Consider the following 15217-nt stretch of genomic DNA (forward strand, 5'->3'; position numbering starts at 1 on the left):
GAACAGATCAATAATAAGTAAGGAGATTGAATCCATAATCAGGAGTGTCTCATCAAAGAAAAGCCCATGACTGGACAGCTTCACTGCTGTTTTACCAAATATTTAAATAATAAGTAATGCCAATTATTGTCAATCTCTTTCAAAAAATTAAAGAAGAGGGAATAGTTCCAAACTCATTTTCTAAGTCAGCATTACCCTGATACCAAAGCCAGACAAGGACACAACAAAAAAAGAAAATTATAAACCAATATCCCCATTGAATATAAATGCAAAAATTCTTAATTAAATAATAGCAAACCAATTTTAACAACACATTAAAAGAATCATTCACCATGATTGAGTGGGATTTATCCCTGGTATTCAAGAATGGTTCAACGTGTGTAAATCAATGAATGTGGTACACCACATTAACAAAATGAAGAATTAGAATGATCATCTCCATAGATGCAGAAAAATCAATTGACAAAATTCAACATCTTTTTGTGATAACAACTCTCAATAAATTAGGTAGAGGAAATGTACTTCAATACAATGAGGGCCATATATGACAAACTCATGGCTAACAGCATACTTAACAGTGAAAATTCGAAAGCTTTTCCTTTAAGATAAGGAAGAAGGATGTCATCTCACTACTTCTATTGAACTATGTACAGAAAGTCTAGATATAGATTAATGAAGAAAAAGAATAAAAAATTATACTAATAGGAAAGGAAGAGTGAAATTGTCTCCGTTTGCTGATGACGTGATCTTATATACAGAAAACCCAAAACACTCCACCAAAAAGCTGTTGAAGACTCCACCAAAAACCATTAAAACTGATAAATTCAGTAAAAGTGCAAGACACAAAATCAACATACAAAATTAGTGGCATTTCTATGTACTAATAATGAATTATCTAAAAAACTAGGAAAACAATTCCATTTGTGATAGTAACAACAAAAAATAAAATACTTAGACGTAAATTTAACCAAGGAGGTGAAAGACCTGTATAGTGAAAACTATAAAAAAAACCATTGAAAGAAATTGAAGAAAACACAAATAAGTGGAAAAGTTTCCCATGTCTATCGTTTGAAAGAATTAATATTGTTAAAATGTGCATACTACCCAAAGCAATCCACAGATTCAATGTAATCCTTATCAAAATTTCAAATGTATTTTTTCACAAAATTAGGAACAAAAATCTTCAAATTCATATGGAACCACAAAATATCCTGAATAGCCCGAACAACCTTGAGTGAAAAGAACAAAGTTGGAGGCATCATATTGCCTGAATTCAAAACATATTATGAAGGAATTGTTATCAAAACAACATTGTACTGGCATAAAAGCAAACACATTGCCAAGGACAGAAACCCTTAAACTCATGCATTCACAGTCAATAGATCTGCAACAAAGGTGCCAATAATACACAAATGTGAAAAGGAAAATCTCTTTGATAAATGAAGAAGTTTTCTGAAATGGTATTCAGAAAACTACTTATCCACATGCAGAAGAGTGAAATTGAATATTTATCTCACACTACAAACAAAAATCAACTCACAGTGGATTAAAGGCTTAAATATAAGACCTGAAGCCATTAAACTATTAGAAGAAAACACAGGGGGAAAGCTCCATGACATTGGTCTGGGCAACAACTGATTGCCTATGACCCTGAAAGCACAGACAATAAAAGCAAAAATAGACAAGTGGGATGACATCAAACTAAAAAGCTGCTACACAATGAAGAAAACAATTAACAGAATAGACAATCCACATAATGGGAGAAAATATTTGCAAATAATTTATTGACAGGTGGTTAATATCCAAAACAGATATTAAATAACCTGATTAAAAATGGGCAAAAGACTTGAAGAAACATTTTTAAAAAGAAGACATACAAATGGCCAACAGTACATGACAAAACTCTCAACATCACTAAATCATTAAGGAAATGCAAACTAAAATCATAATCGGATATCACCTCACATCAATTACAATGGCTTTTCTCAAAAAGATGAAGGACAACACATGTTGGTTAGGATTCAGAAAAACTCTTGTACATCGCTAGTGCAAAAGTAAATTAGCAAAGCCATTATGGATGGTGTTTTCTCTATAAACTAACAATAGAGCTACCATGTGATCCAACAATCCCACTTCTGGGTATACATCCAAAGGAATTGAAAACTGTGTGTCAAAGGGATATCTGCATTCCCATGTTCATTACAACATTATTCACAATAGTCAATATATGAAATCATCCTAAGTGTCCATCAACAGATGAATGGATTTTAAAATATGGTACATATACACAATGGAATTATATTCAAGCTCTAAAAACAAGAAAATTCTATCATGTGTAAAAACATGAATGAATCTAGAAGACATTATGCTAGGTAAAACAAGCCAAGCACAGAAAGACAAATAGCACATGATCTCACCTATGTATGAGATCAAAGAAAGTTGAACTCATAGAGTAGAGAGTAGAATTACGATTACCAGAGGCAAGGGGGGAGAAGGGGAATGGGATTTGGGAATGAGAAGTTATTGATCAAAGGGTACAAAGTTTTGATGAACAGGAGGAATAAATTTTGAGATCTATTGCACAAGGTGAATATAGTCAGTAATGTACATTTCACAATAATTTAGAGAGTAAATTCCAAACGTCTCACTGTAAAAATAAGTGATGAATGTTTAATTAATTAGAATTAATGTTAATTATTCCATATTGTATACATACATCAAAACATCACATTGTACCCCATAAATATATACACTTGTGATGTGTCAAGTTGAAATAATATTTTAAAATATCAATAGCTACAAAATAACAATGTTGTAGTTTTCTCTGCATTTATGTTTATAATTTATTTGAAATTAGCTTTTGTGAATTCTATAACGGAGAAATCTAGCTTTAACTCCATATACATAGCCAATTGCTCCTGTAATTCTACTGAATATTTATGTTTCCTCCACTGGTTTGAAATACTAAATCTATTATATTAAAGATACAATATATTAAATCTAAATATATATATTTGAATATAAGAAAAGAAATAATAACTTTTAAGGGCCATCTTTACTCTAGAACTCATTTGTGGGCTCATTTGTGAACTTGATTGGGACTGAATCCCAAGTCAGTTTATCCGTTTGTCCAATCTTGCTTCCTTTTCCTCCCATCCAGAAGTGCTGATCTCAAGAACACTTCCTAACTAATATTCTGCATGCTAATGTCTGTATCCATGTCTGCTTCTTGGGGAAGCTAAACTGCAACAGGGTGTCAATACAAAGTTATATTCTAAATCAAATTTTGTACGCACACATGCACAACACCTACTCATACATTCATCTGTTGGCTCATGGGGAAGAAAAGAAAGATTAGGCCTCTCTTTCCTTATGCATTTTACTGTACCTCTTGAGCAAGAGTAGTGTTGCTATGGATTATCAAATACAGGGGTAATTTATTGAGCACAATCCAGGAGCTTTAGGCCAATACATGTGACAATTAATAGTACTGAAAGACAGAAAAGACCAAATTTGTCAAAAGAGTATAAAGAAAATCTGAATAACGTATACTCAGAAAAATATTAAGTTTCTAATTAGAAACTTCTCCACAGACATAATCCAGATCCAGATGGCTTTCCTGGTAAATTCTAACAAATATGTAAGAACAAAATAACCCCAACCCTACATGAAAGCCTTGAAAAAGTCATAGAGGAGGGAACGCTGCCAACATATTTTATGAAGCTAGAATTATATTGATTCTAAAGTTAGACAACAACCCTACATGAAAAAAATTATTTCTTAAAAATAGGTAATCCTTATCTAAATATTATCAAATTAAACATATGTGCATATAAGTATACTTAATTAATGTATATGTGTTTAATTAAAACACATGTATATGTATATATATTTTTTCTTATATATTAATTAATACAAACTAATCCATCTTGACTACTGTCATTTATTCCAGAATTTCTAGGTTGGTTTAACATTGGAAAATTGATCAGTACATTCACCATATTAACAGAATAAAGGATAAATATAAATGATCATGTCAGTAGATGCTCTCTGAAAAACAGATGACTATTCAAACCCATTAGTGATAAAAATCTCAACACACCAGGAATAAAGGAATGTCTTAAAACTAATAAAGAGCATCTACAAAAATGCTACAGTTAACGTCATGCTTAGTAGTAAAAGACTAAATGCTTTTCCATTAACATTGGGAACAAGGCAAGATATCTGCTTTTATCAGTTTTATTTAGCATTTTTCTGGACAGTCTTTACAGTGTAGTAAGACAACAAAGAAAAATAAAAGTCATAAACATTTCTGAGAAAGAAATATCATTTTTCTTACTCAAAATATGGAAATTGGTCTTATGTGTGTGTGTTTTAATTTTTTGACACAGGGTTTCTATTGCCCAGGCTGGACTGCCCCAGCTCAAGCGATCCTGCCACCACAGCCTCAGGAGTAGCTGGGACTACAGGCATGCACGACTATGGCAGATTAGTTTTTTGTATTTTTGTGGAGACGGGGTCTCGGTATGTTACTCCGGATGGTCTTGACAAACTGGACTCAGGTGATCCACCCACCTCAGCTTAGCAAAGTGCTGGGATTACAGGTGTGAGCCACTGTTCCCAGCAGCTATTGTTTTAAATATGAGATTTTAATCTTTACCTCTTAACAATTTTGTGGTTTTGAATCTTCATTGAATATCCTCAATTTCTGCCACATTCCTGATTATTTTTTACTTCATTCTTCATCTAATTTTGTTTATTTGGTTGTTTTCCAGCCTTTCTTCCATATCTCTTATTAAACTTTTAAGTTTTTAGTTGAATCGAGCTTTTGTAATTGGTAACTGATTACAGCTGATCGGGACTGAATCACTTGTAATTTAGTCTTCTTGAGAGAGGTGTTTTTTTTTGTTTTGTTTTGTTTTTCAATTTCTTGGAGTTTGGTCAAAATCTTTTTTGTCTATCTTCCTATTTTTCGCCTATTTTGAATCTGAATTTTTGAATTTCTGATTTAGGCATTCATTAAATATCTGCAAATGCATATATACAGGTATACTTATCCCAGGTTCAAGTGCAGGGTTATTTTTTCTTCTGGTTTGTGGTTGTTTCCCTTTCAGGAGGGAAGATTTTTCACCAACTGAATTATTTTAATTTTTTTAAAGTTTTTTTTAATACAAATAGATTTTTTTTTCTGTTTCCACACAATTTATGCACCCAAGGGTAAAGGTTTTTTTTTTTGGAAATGGGATGGCATGTCTGGATTTTGCTGTTCTCTTTTGTTTCTGAGACCCTTAATTTCTCCCCTTACTTTCTGCTTTTACTTTATCACCAAATCTTCAAAAGTACCCTCCAGATCCTATTCACTTCCCTCTTTTCCAGGAGAGTTTCCTTTTCGAATTTGGTACTCCAGATCAGACATAGTTTCAAGGTACCTTTTCTATGGCCAGTGCTCAGATAGACCAGGTCCAAGGTCTGTTTTAGAATGTTTGTGGCTATATTGAACCTTTGTGTATCTGGATATTATTATTTGCTCTAGACTCCATTACCCTCTTTTCCATCCAGGCCCTTCAGATGAGCTCTTATTTCCACAATCTTAGGGAGTGAACTCACAGATATCTTTGCTGGAATATAGGGTTAGCTTCTTTCTTTATACATAGTTTGAGGATTGTGGCATTCTCTGTGTCCAAGTTATGCCAAATAAGTCAGTTTTGTGTGGTTTCATTTGCTTTTCTTCTTGATTAGTTTGCTTTTGGGAAAAAGTATTGAGAAGCTTTAATCTAAGAAGCTAACATTATCCTGGGATAACCCAGAAGTACACCCCATTGATTTAGTAAACAATTTCCTATTTATTTATTTATTTATTTATTTATTTATTTATTTAGAGGGTGTCTTGCTCTGTCACTCAGGCTAGAGTACAGTGGTGTCAACTTGGCTCACTGCACCCTCTGCCTCGCAGGCTCAAGGGATCCTCCCACCTCAGCCTCCACAGTAGCTAGGACTATAGGCAAGTGCCACCACAGTTGGCTAATTTTTAAATTTTTTTGTAGAGACGAGATCTCACTATATTGCCCAGGCTGGTCTCAAACTCCTAGACTAAAGAAATCCTCCCACCTTGGCCTCCTAAAATGCTGAGATTACAGTTGGGGTCACCACACCCAGCCCAATTTCCTATTTCTTATGTAAGTGTGATTGTTATCTTGTGAAGATAATCATGTAAAATTGCCAGAATAGGGAAAACCTGAAGAGACAGAAAGTAGACTTATGGTAGTCTTGAGCTGGGGCAAGGGAGGGATGGGAATTACTCCTGCTGGAGATGGGGTTTCTTTTCTTTTTCTAAAGGAAGAAACTATTTCCCAGAGCAATTTTAAGTTCACAGCAGAACTGAGAGGAAGGTACAGAGAGTTCTCATAAACTGCCTGCCCCTCATTCATCCCACCTTCCCCACTATCAACATCCAGCACCAGAGTGATGCATTTGTTACAACTGATGAAGTTACACAGACATATCATCATCATCCCAGGCCCACAGTTGACGTTAGGACTCACTCTCGGTGTTGTATGTTCTATGATTGTTGATGAATGTGTAATGGCATGTGTCTACCATTATAGTATTATACAAATGACTTTTACTCCTAAATATCCTCTGTGATCTGCCTGTTGGTTTTCTTTCTGGAGTGAGAAAACTGTTGAAAATTAGATTGTGCTGATTGTTGAATGTCTGTGAATATACCATAAAACATTGAATTGTACCCTTTAAAAGGGTGAAATGTGTAGTATGTGAATTATATCCAGTGAAGCTGTTAAAGTATTTTGTGAATATTTTTATTGTTTGGCTGCTTTCATTGTTCACATTTCCAGCTAATTCCCTACTCAGAGTTCCAACTGCCATAAATAATCAACCTTTGACTATTTTGAATCTTTTCCTTTTCCCACCTAGTAAATGGGTCCTTGCTTTGCTTGCAAGTTTTTTCCCTTAACCTCTTTCTCTATTGGTTAAGTCATGAGACTAATTCTTCTGCTTTTTTCCCCGATGCAGGTTTGAGAAAGGAAAGAAGGTACTATGGACAAAAAGGCATGCATGTTCTAAGGCTGAGGTAGAAATTTTTTAGATAATTTGAAGAGTGGCACCAAGGTTACTATAGGAAATGGAAGGAAAGGGGCTATAATTAAGCATGGCTGTGACTTAAGTATCATTTTCATATTATTTGAGAATTGCAAGTATGAATTTGCTTATTTTCAAGTTACATTTTAGTTGTAAAATTGTGTTTCTTTAATGATTACTGGACCATTTGTATCATGGCTTCGATATGTTTATAATTTTTGGAGATTTCCTTTAAGAATAGTGGACTTAATGTTTGACCCTCAGCTGAATACTGGGAAAAAAAATTGCTCTAGAGCCAAGCTATTTGTTTTTTTCAGTTTTATCAGACAGTTGGAACTGATGTGCAAATGAATAGAGGGCTGTGAAGATGGAGACAATAGGTTATCAGAATATTGTCAGAACACAAGAGAAACATGTTAGAGACATGGTGCTAATGTCAGAAGCAAAAATCATAGGAACACTTGCTTTTCTGAAGTGAATGTACCCACCAGAGAACTACATTCATACAGTGATTTTTTTTTTTTTGAGTCACAAAGAGAAATTTAAAAAACAAAATTAAAATACCCTCAGGAAGCAGCAAACTTGGCATTTTATTTTTTATTCCAAAATTTATTAACATACACTTTCTTTTACATGCCTACAGGTGGTTAATACAAGGTATAAAAGAGTTAGAAGTCAGCTTCATGATCTTAAACAATTTTCTTAATCTTACTAAATCTTGAGGCTTTTATTTGTAAACTAGAGATTACACTAAAATGTCATGCAGTTATTGGGAGATTTAAATCGGATAATATATCAAAAGCACCTGGCATATAATAGTTGCTTAATAAATGCTAACTTCATTTGCTCCTTCCTCCTTTCCTCTTTATGCAGAATTTCTGCTAATCTCAAAAAAAGCCATACATTTACATGTAAATCTTCCTTGGTTGAAAACCACAGGGAAAGATAATTAAGTTTAATCGATGAGCAGATATAAACACACATTAGCAGATGCCACATTTTATAGTGGCAAAGGCTGACTGCTTTACAAATGCTTGTTATAAAACGTGACATTAATCAAGAGGACTAATTTTGGTGCTGATGTGATTTGAAGTGCTTCTACTCAGACTCCACCTAGGGAAAGTAATATATTCATAAACAGTAGCAATTGGGGCAAATCCCTGTTGCTGATCTTACCTATATTAGCTTTTCTGCCTATGGAAATATGATTAATTTCACTGTGTAACAAAGAGAATAGGATGCTGAGAGAACTTCAAATTTAATTTCTTGATTAGTTAATGTTTCAGCTCTTAGGATTTTACTTTTATTCAAGTCATTTCTCAAATCAGTATTTTGTGTGATCTGATCTGGAGCATTTGAATATAAGAAAGCAAAAGCTGTATTTTCAGCACATATTCTCTTAATTCATCAGATAATAAAGCTTAATTATATTATAGCATTCTCCACATCATATTGTATTTGGATGTTTACTTGTATGTTTGGTCATCCACACAAATTCCAAGAGGAGATAGATGTTGACACATGATTTCCTCGATGTCTAGAATCAAGCTTGAAACATATGAGGGTGATATATGGAGTCATAGTTGTTCAATATGGCACAAAAATTATCCATGGTTGCTCAATAACACTGTTTGAAAAAAATACTTAGGAAAGTTTTATTTCATATTGATTTATACTTTAAATACTTGGCTGGGCATGGTGGCTTATGCCTGTAATCCCAGCACTTTGGGAGGCTGAGGTATGTGGATCACCTGAAGTCAGGAGTTCGAGACCAGCCTGGCCAACATGGTGAAACCTCATCTCTACTAAAAATACAAAAATTAGCCAGGTGTGGTGGTGTATGCCTGTAATCTCAGCTACTTGGGAGGCTGAGGCAGGAGAACTGCTTGAACCCAGGAGGCGGAGGTTGCAGTGAGCTGAGATCCCGCCACTGCATTCCAGCCTGGGCGACAGAGTGAGACTCCATCTCCAAAACAAACAAACAAACAAACAAACTTAAGTGCCAAACATAAGTGCCACTTACTTAACTAAGCATAAGGAATACAAAAAACAGGAAAGATATTCTGACATAAAGCTTGCATACTAGCTGTGCCCAGAGGACATTGTAATATTAAGAGCATAGAATTTAGAGACAGCTCACCTGAGTTTCAAACCCACTTCCCCTATCATAAGAACATTTGCTGTTCTGAAATGAATGTTCTGAAATGAATGTACCAACCTTGGGCAGATTATCCTACCTCTATATGCCATCTATTTTTCCTCATATGAAAAATGGGCATATTAAAAGTTGCCTCCTAAAAAGGTAAGACAGTGCCTACTATGTAGTAAGTGCTAAATTAGAGCTCACTAAATGTAGTAAGAAAAAAATAAGCAATTGTAATGAACAGTGAGTTATAAAATGGAGCTTTTGGAGTTTGGATGGAATTCTAAGAATAACTTCCAGTGATCCTAATCTCCTCCCCTTAAGTATGAGTGGAGCCTGTGCGTGTGATGAGATATCACTCCCCTGGTGATTATGTTATGGTGAAAGGAATTTTTGCATAATTAATTAAGGTTTCTAGTCAGTTGATTTTGGATTAATTAAAAGGGAGATAATCTGGAAAACCCAACCTAATTACACAGGTCGTTTAATAGCAGAGTCTTCTCTGGCTGTAGCAAAAGGAGGAAGTCAGAGAGCTTGACAGCTTGAGAAGGGTTGGACTTGCAGTTGCTGATTTGAAGACAGAGGAGGCCACAGGCAGAAGTTTCCAGGGCCACTAAGGGTAAGCTCCTGCCTGACAGCCAGTAAGGAAATGGGGACTTCAGTCACAAAAGTGCAGGCACTGAATTCTGTCAGCAACATGAATGAACGTGGAAGCAGATTCTCCTCTGGAACTTCCAGACAAGAGCCCAGCCAGGCCAGTCCACACCTTGACTTAGCCGTGTGAGTCTCTAAAAGGAGAACCCAGTCAAGCCTGCTCAGACTTCTGCCCTATGGACTGTGAGATAATAAATGAGTGTTATTTTAAGTAGTTGAGTTTGTAGTAACTTGTTAAGTATCAGTAGAAAAAGAAATAATACAGGATCTGATGGAAGCATACAGCACGCTCATCCAACTTCATCTAGGCAGATCCTTAAGTCTTCCTAGAGGCAATTATACGAACCACAGATTTGAAATGACGAGTAAGAGTGAGCAAGGAGAGAGCAGTGGGAGGAAGAACCCAGGATAAGAGATATACAGATGCCTAAATGTGAGAAAAATGCATGCACTGGGGATGGAAACAAGATCATATGACTTCTGAGGTGAGAAGAGTGACAGACTTGCATGCATAGTTTGCCAAATCTAACTGAGCAAGCCGGGAATGGTCTTTTACATTAAATTAGGGCATATACATTTTATCCTTTATATATTTGTGTGATGTGTATGTACACATGTATATATGCAGAAGCAAAAGATGTGTGTGTCACACACACACACACACATATCTCTCTTTGGAAAACCATTGAAGGATTTGAATAGCAGGAGAGGAATTTGGTTAGAATTTTCTCATCTTCTTTCCGTGCTGAGAATATCCTATTCACATTTCAAATGCACCCTTTTTTTGTGAAGGTTTTTGTTATACCCAAGGTTCACTTAATGACTTCTTCCTCTGTTGTACCATACTTCTAAAGTCTCTCATTCACTGAGCATACATTGTTTCAGGCATAGTTCTAAGTGCTTTACATATATTAATCCAAGTATTCACCATTATAATCCCATGAAACAGGCATACGTACCAATCCTCACCCTATTTACACAAATAAAGTGCTGAGTGTAGAAATATTAGGAAAGACACAAGTCTTCACGGCAACCTGTGGTAATTTTGTAGATAATAGCCACCTCATCTACATACAGTTATGGCAGATCAGTTAACAAATACTTATGGAGTGCCATTTCATAGTTTATACAGTGCTAATTTCAGAAAAGTTTTGATAAGGCAGTCTAAAAGGAATCACCAGTTAGTATATAATTCCACTCAGTAAGTAAATCTGATTTTTTTTAAAAGTATAATATTTATAAGTTTAATTAAGGTATTGACATGTGAATTTTAGCTCAGAACTCTCCCCCAATAGAACTATACTTTCTCTGTTTTCCAATCTCTTCTGAACCTGAAGACATGTTTGCTTATTACCTTAGAGTTTTATTTACATCCAAACTCTCCCTGAAGCTCTTTTGTTTGCTTTTTCACTGTGAGAATATTTGAGAGTTCTGGTAGTTATTATAGACAGTTCTAATCAAGGCTTCATTGTGCACAATATACACTTGGAAAAATCCACACCTGATTATGCCAAAGCAAGTTGAGGGCTGTTTTTCATTTCACTCAGTTGTGGCATTTTTATTAGGTCCCAGATTGCTTACTTTGCCTTAGACATTTTCTATGTTAATTAAACTCATGATGGTTCCACTGCTTAAATTCTTCCCTTTTAAATAGTTGAATAAAAAAGAAAATGCCTTAGAGTATTTTTGAAACTTTTGTATTTTAACTGCAATATTAATATGTAATCTCATTTCTCCTTTCTATAATCATTAAAATTCCAGAGAGATAAATATTTGCAGCCCAATTTATAAACTCTTAATTGACAATTGAAAAGTTGCTTTTTGTCAAATAAAAGAGCATCTCTTTAGATGTCAAGAAAGTTAGGCACAATACACAAACCTTTTTTGAATATTTCAGAATGATCTCATAAGAGGCCATAATTCTAAAATAAAATTTGGTGTGATGTTGTGTCATTAATATTGTCAGGTAAAATTTTACATTTATTTGTAATTAGATGGGGATATTAGGCTCTGCAATAATTTTTTTACATTTAAAAGTAAACACTGATAGTTATAAACCTTTCTTAAAATCCTTGACACTAATTAAAAATTTTTTCCCTTTAGAAATATGACATTGGAGTTTAGCGAGAATACATTTACCATATTGTATTCGTTATTAAAACTCTGCCAAACATCCCTACTCCCTTGCTAAGGATAGCAACTGGTGGCCCCTTCACAAATCTGGAAGTGTTCTTTTTCCTTTTGCTACTATTCCCTTGCAATGTCAGGCTTAGAATAGGATCTAAGTGTCTTGACTCCATGTGTCTAAATATGGAGACAGAACCATTACATGGCTCTCGCATTAATAATTTTTGAGGCAAGCAAAGTTGGTTCTACAAATGTAAAGCAAGGGGCTGAACACCTGCTGGCCTTGTGTACAATTTTCTAGTGAATCTTAGGTTGACATTTGTGGTAGACCAGCCCATAAAATTTGCACCAATAAAGCATTTGGTAAGACTGTCCATATGTGAAACTGCCTCCTCAGTACTGAGTGACTCTACAAATGAAAAATCATGTGTTGTTTTGGAAATACAAACACCATGTAAGCGTTGATTAGTTTTCACTCCTTTTTCCTCTGCTGAAATCTGTTTGGATAACTAAACTCCCCTTCTCTTAGGTGCAATTTTATACATTGCTTTTAACTTTCTCCCTTTCTTTTATTTGCCAAGATAAAGGCCCTTTTCTTTCAAACCACAGCTCACTATTAGAAAAAATGAATACATTTCCAAAAGAAACAGGGTAGAAAAGCTATTTTTTGTTCTGGAGGCTACAAAGGAAAAGGTTTTGTATTCACCGACTACTGGCTTTAAAAGGTATCTTTTAAATGCATCTCAGTAAATGGGAATTCTGTTTGGCTTGAAAGTGAATACATAAACAAGTAGTGTATGGTTATATATAAAAATACTAAAAGTAACCAAACCTCTGCTAAACAACTCAGAATGAAGAAAAATTTTCCATCATAGTGGCCTTTATTATTCATCTAATCTGCCCATTTTCTGTTTTACTTTGAAAGCAGCAAACAGGGATATGTCTTACAGAAATATATTTCTAGAAGTTGAGTATTAAATGATGGTCTGAAGTTTTACTTGTGTACATGGAAAGGACTTAAAAACTTTTATTGTGTGAAATTGATGAAAAAATGTTGACTGAATATAGATTATGATCAAGAACTCTGTTAGGAGCTTGGGAAAACACATTATATGTATAGCTTCTGCATTTGAAGAGTTTGGAATCTGCAATTAGTAATCTTTTGTAACCTAACAACTTACCATACACTTAGTGGCTTAAAACAACATACAGCTATAGCCTCACAGTTTCTGTGGGTCCAGAGTCTGGGCATTACTTAGCTGGGTCCTCTGCTTTGGAATTTTTCACAATCCTGTAATCAAGATGTTAGCCAGGGCTGGGTTCTCATCTGAAGATCCAACTGGGGAAGAATCTTCTTCTGCGCTCACATGGTGTTGATGGCAGTCAGTTTCTTGAAAGCTATCAGACTGGGACCTCTGTTTCTTGCTGATTGTTAGCCAGATCCTGCCCTTAGTTTTTTGTTAGGTGGGACTTCCCAACATGTTCATTTTCTGTATAAAGTTATTTCAGTATATATTGCTTATTTGAAGGTATATAAGCTTTGATTATAATTATAATTTTTATTTTCATGTCTATTTCTCTCTCTCTGTCACACACACATACACACATACACATGCAAGTATATGCATATGTCTTTATCCTTTTATTTTTTTTTTACCAACTGTGCCTTCCCTAAGGTCTCTGTAGACTACAATATTTTGCATTTGGGTTTGCAAGTGATTTCTATCTAAGGAGGTTTGTTCATCTACACCTTATGTCACGTGACCCTCTTCATGTTTGACTCTAGCTTGACTTTCTTAAGAATATCCACGATGAAAAGGTACAACCCAAAGAAAGTAATGGTAAAATTAGGAACTTAAAGGAAATCTCCTAGTTTAACTAGTTGTCCTAGTGTGCTGTGTATTAGATTTAAATCATAAAATGCTAGAACTTAGAACTTGTATATGTCTTTTATTTTTCATTTCTATTTTATTCTACAACAACGTTCACTGTAGTCACTCAATCAATTCTTGTATTCATGGTTAAGTGGGACTTGATGGCTGATTATGAGACACTATACCTAATTTTGCTAGCTAGTGAAGAGTTCTGTTCAGTAATTAGAGTCTTGGAGTTCCTGGGTACATTATCACAGCAGAGAAAAGAGCCAAGAGCCTTATAAAACACAGATCCAAAATGTGCCACAAGGAACTGCCCTCAAGTTAGCTGGCATTAGACTGTATCAGCTAGAAGGCACTTTTCCCCCCCAGTTTACATTATCTCAGGAAGAAGAAAAAATTTTATGCTGAATAAAGTTTTAATTTTTGATGATTCAAGAAATACCATTATTAAAAATGACTCATGAACAGAGTTGTGCCTCCTAAATCTGCACAATGGAGATGTCAAATTTCCTCACTTTATTAACCATAACTTTGGTATCTGATGAATATTAACATGCCTCCTTTCATCTAACCATAACAATATTTCTTTTTTCAAAAATGAAATTTGTTTTTTTAAACCATGGAACATCCAGGTATAACAGACCTGTTGAAGAAATCTGGATGACACCAAAACTTCCAAGTGAGAAATTTCAATCAGTAATTTAACTATTTAGTTAACATGATACCAAACATCTGGACATTAGGAAACCTCCAGATGACTGGTAGAAGTATTCATTTTTTATCCATATATCTTGCTGTTTTGATGATGTACTGATTAACTTTCTTCCCAGCCTACAAATTTGTTTAGGATACTAAAGGAGAACTGAAGGATTGGGTGAGAAAAATTACATTTTTTTTTCTTCAGCTCATCATTAAATTGAACATTGTGAGAGGTTTTGAAGTTTAACAATGTGTGGTTTCCACCATAGTGGATGGGTGTACCTTTAGTAGAGTATTTGACTAGCTTTAACATGAATGTATAATTTCTCTGCATTCTCCAAATCATCATGAGCTGAATGCAATTTAGTAACCCCAATTCTCCTGCACAGCAGTACATTCCTGTCAGGTTCACACCTCAAGGGAGTTCTCTCTGAGAACGAAGGAAGTGAGCAAAACAAGCACATTCCCAGGTTGTATATATATTTTGCACATCATAGTTTCAAGGGCAATAGTAAAGGCATAAATCACCTAAAAGCATCTATGACTTACTATACTTGAGAACCAAAACCTTATCCATTCAGTCTTATTTTAGTGCTGAAATGTATTTATTTGTGCAGTT

Source organism: Pongo abelii, chromosome 10 (genome assembly GCF_028885655.2).
Source record: "Pongo abelii isolate AG06213 chromosome 10, NHGRI_mPonAbe1-v2.0_pri, whole genome shotgun sequence".
Classification (NCBI taxonomy): domain Eukaryota; kingdom Metazoa; phylum Chordata; class Mammalia; order Primates; family Hominidae; genus Pongo; species Pongo abelii.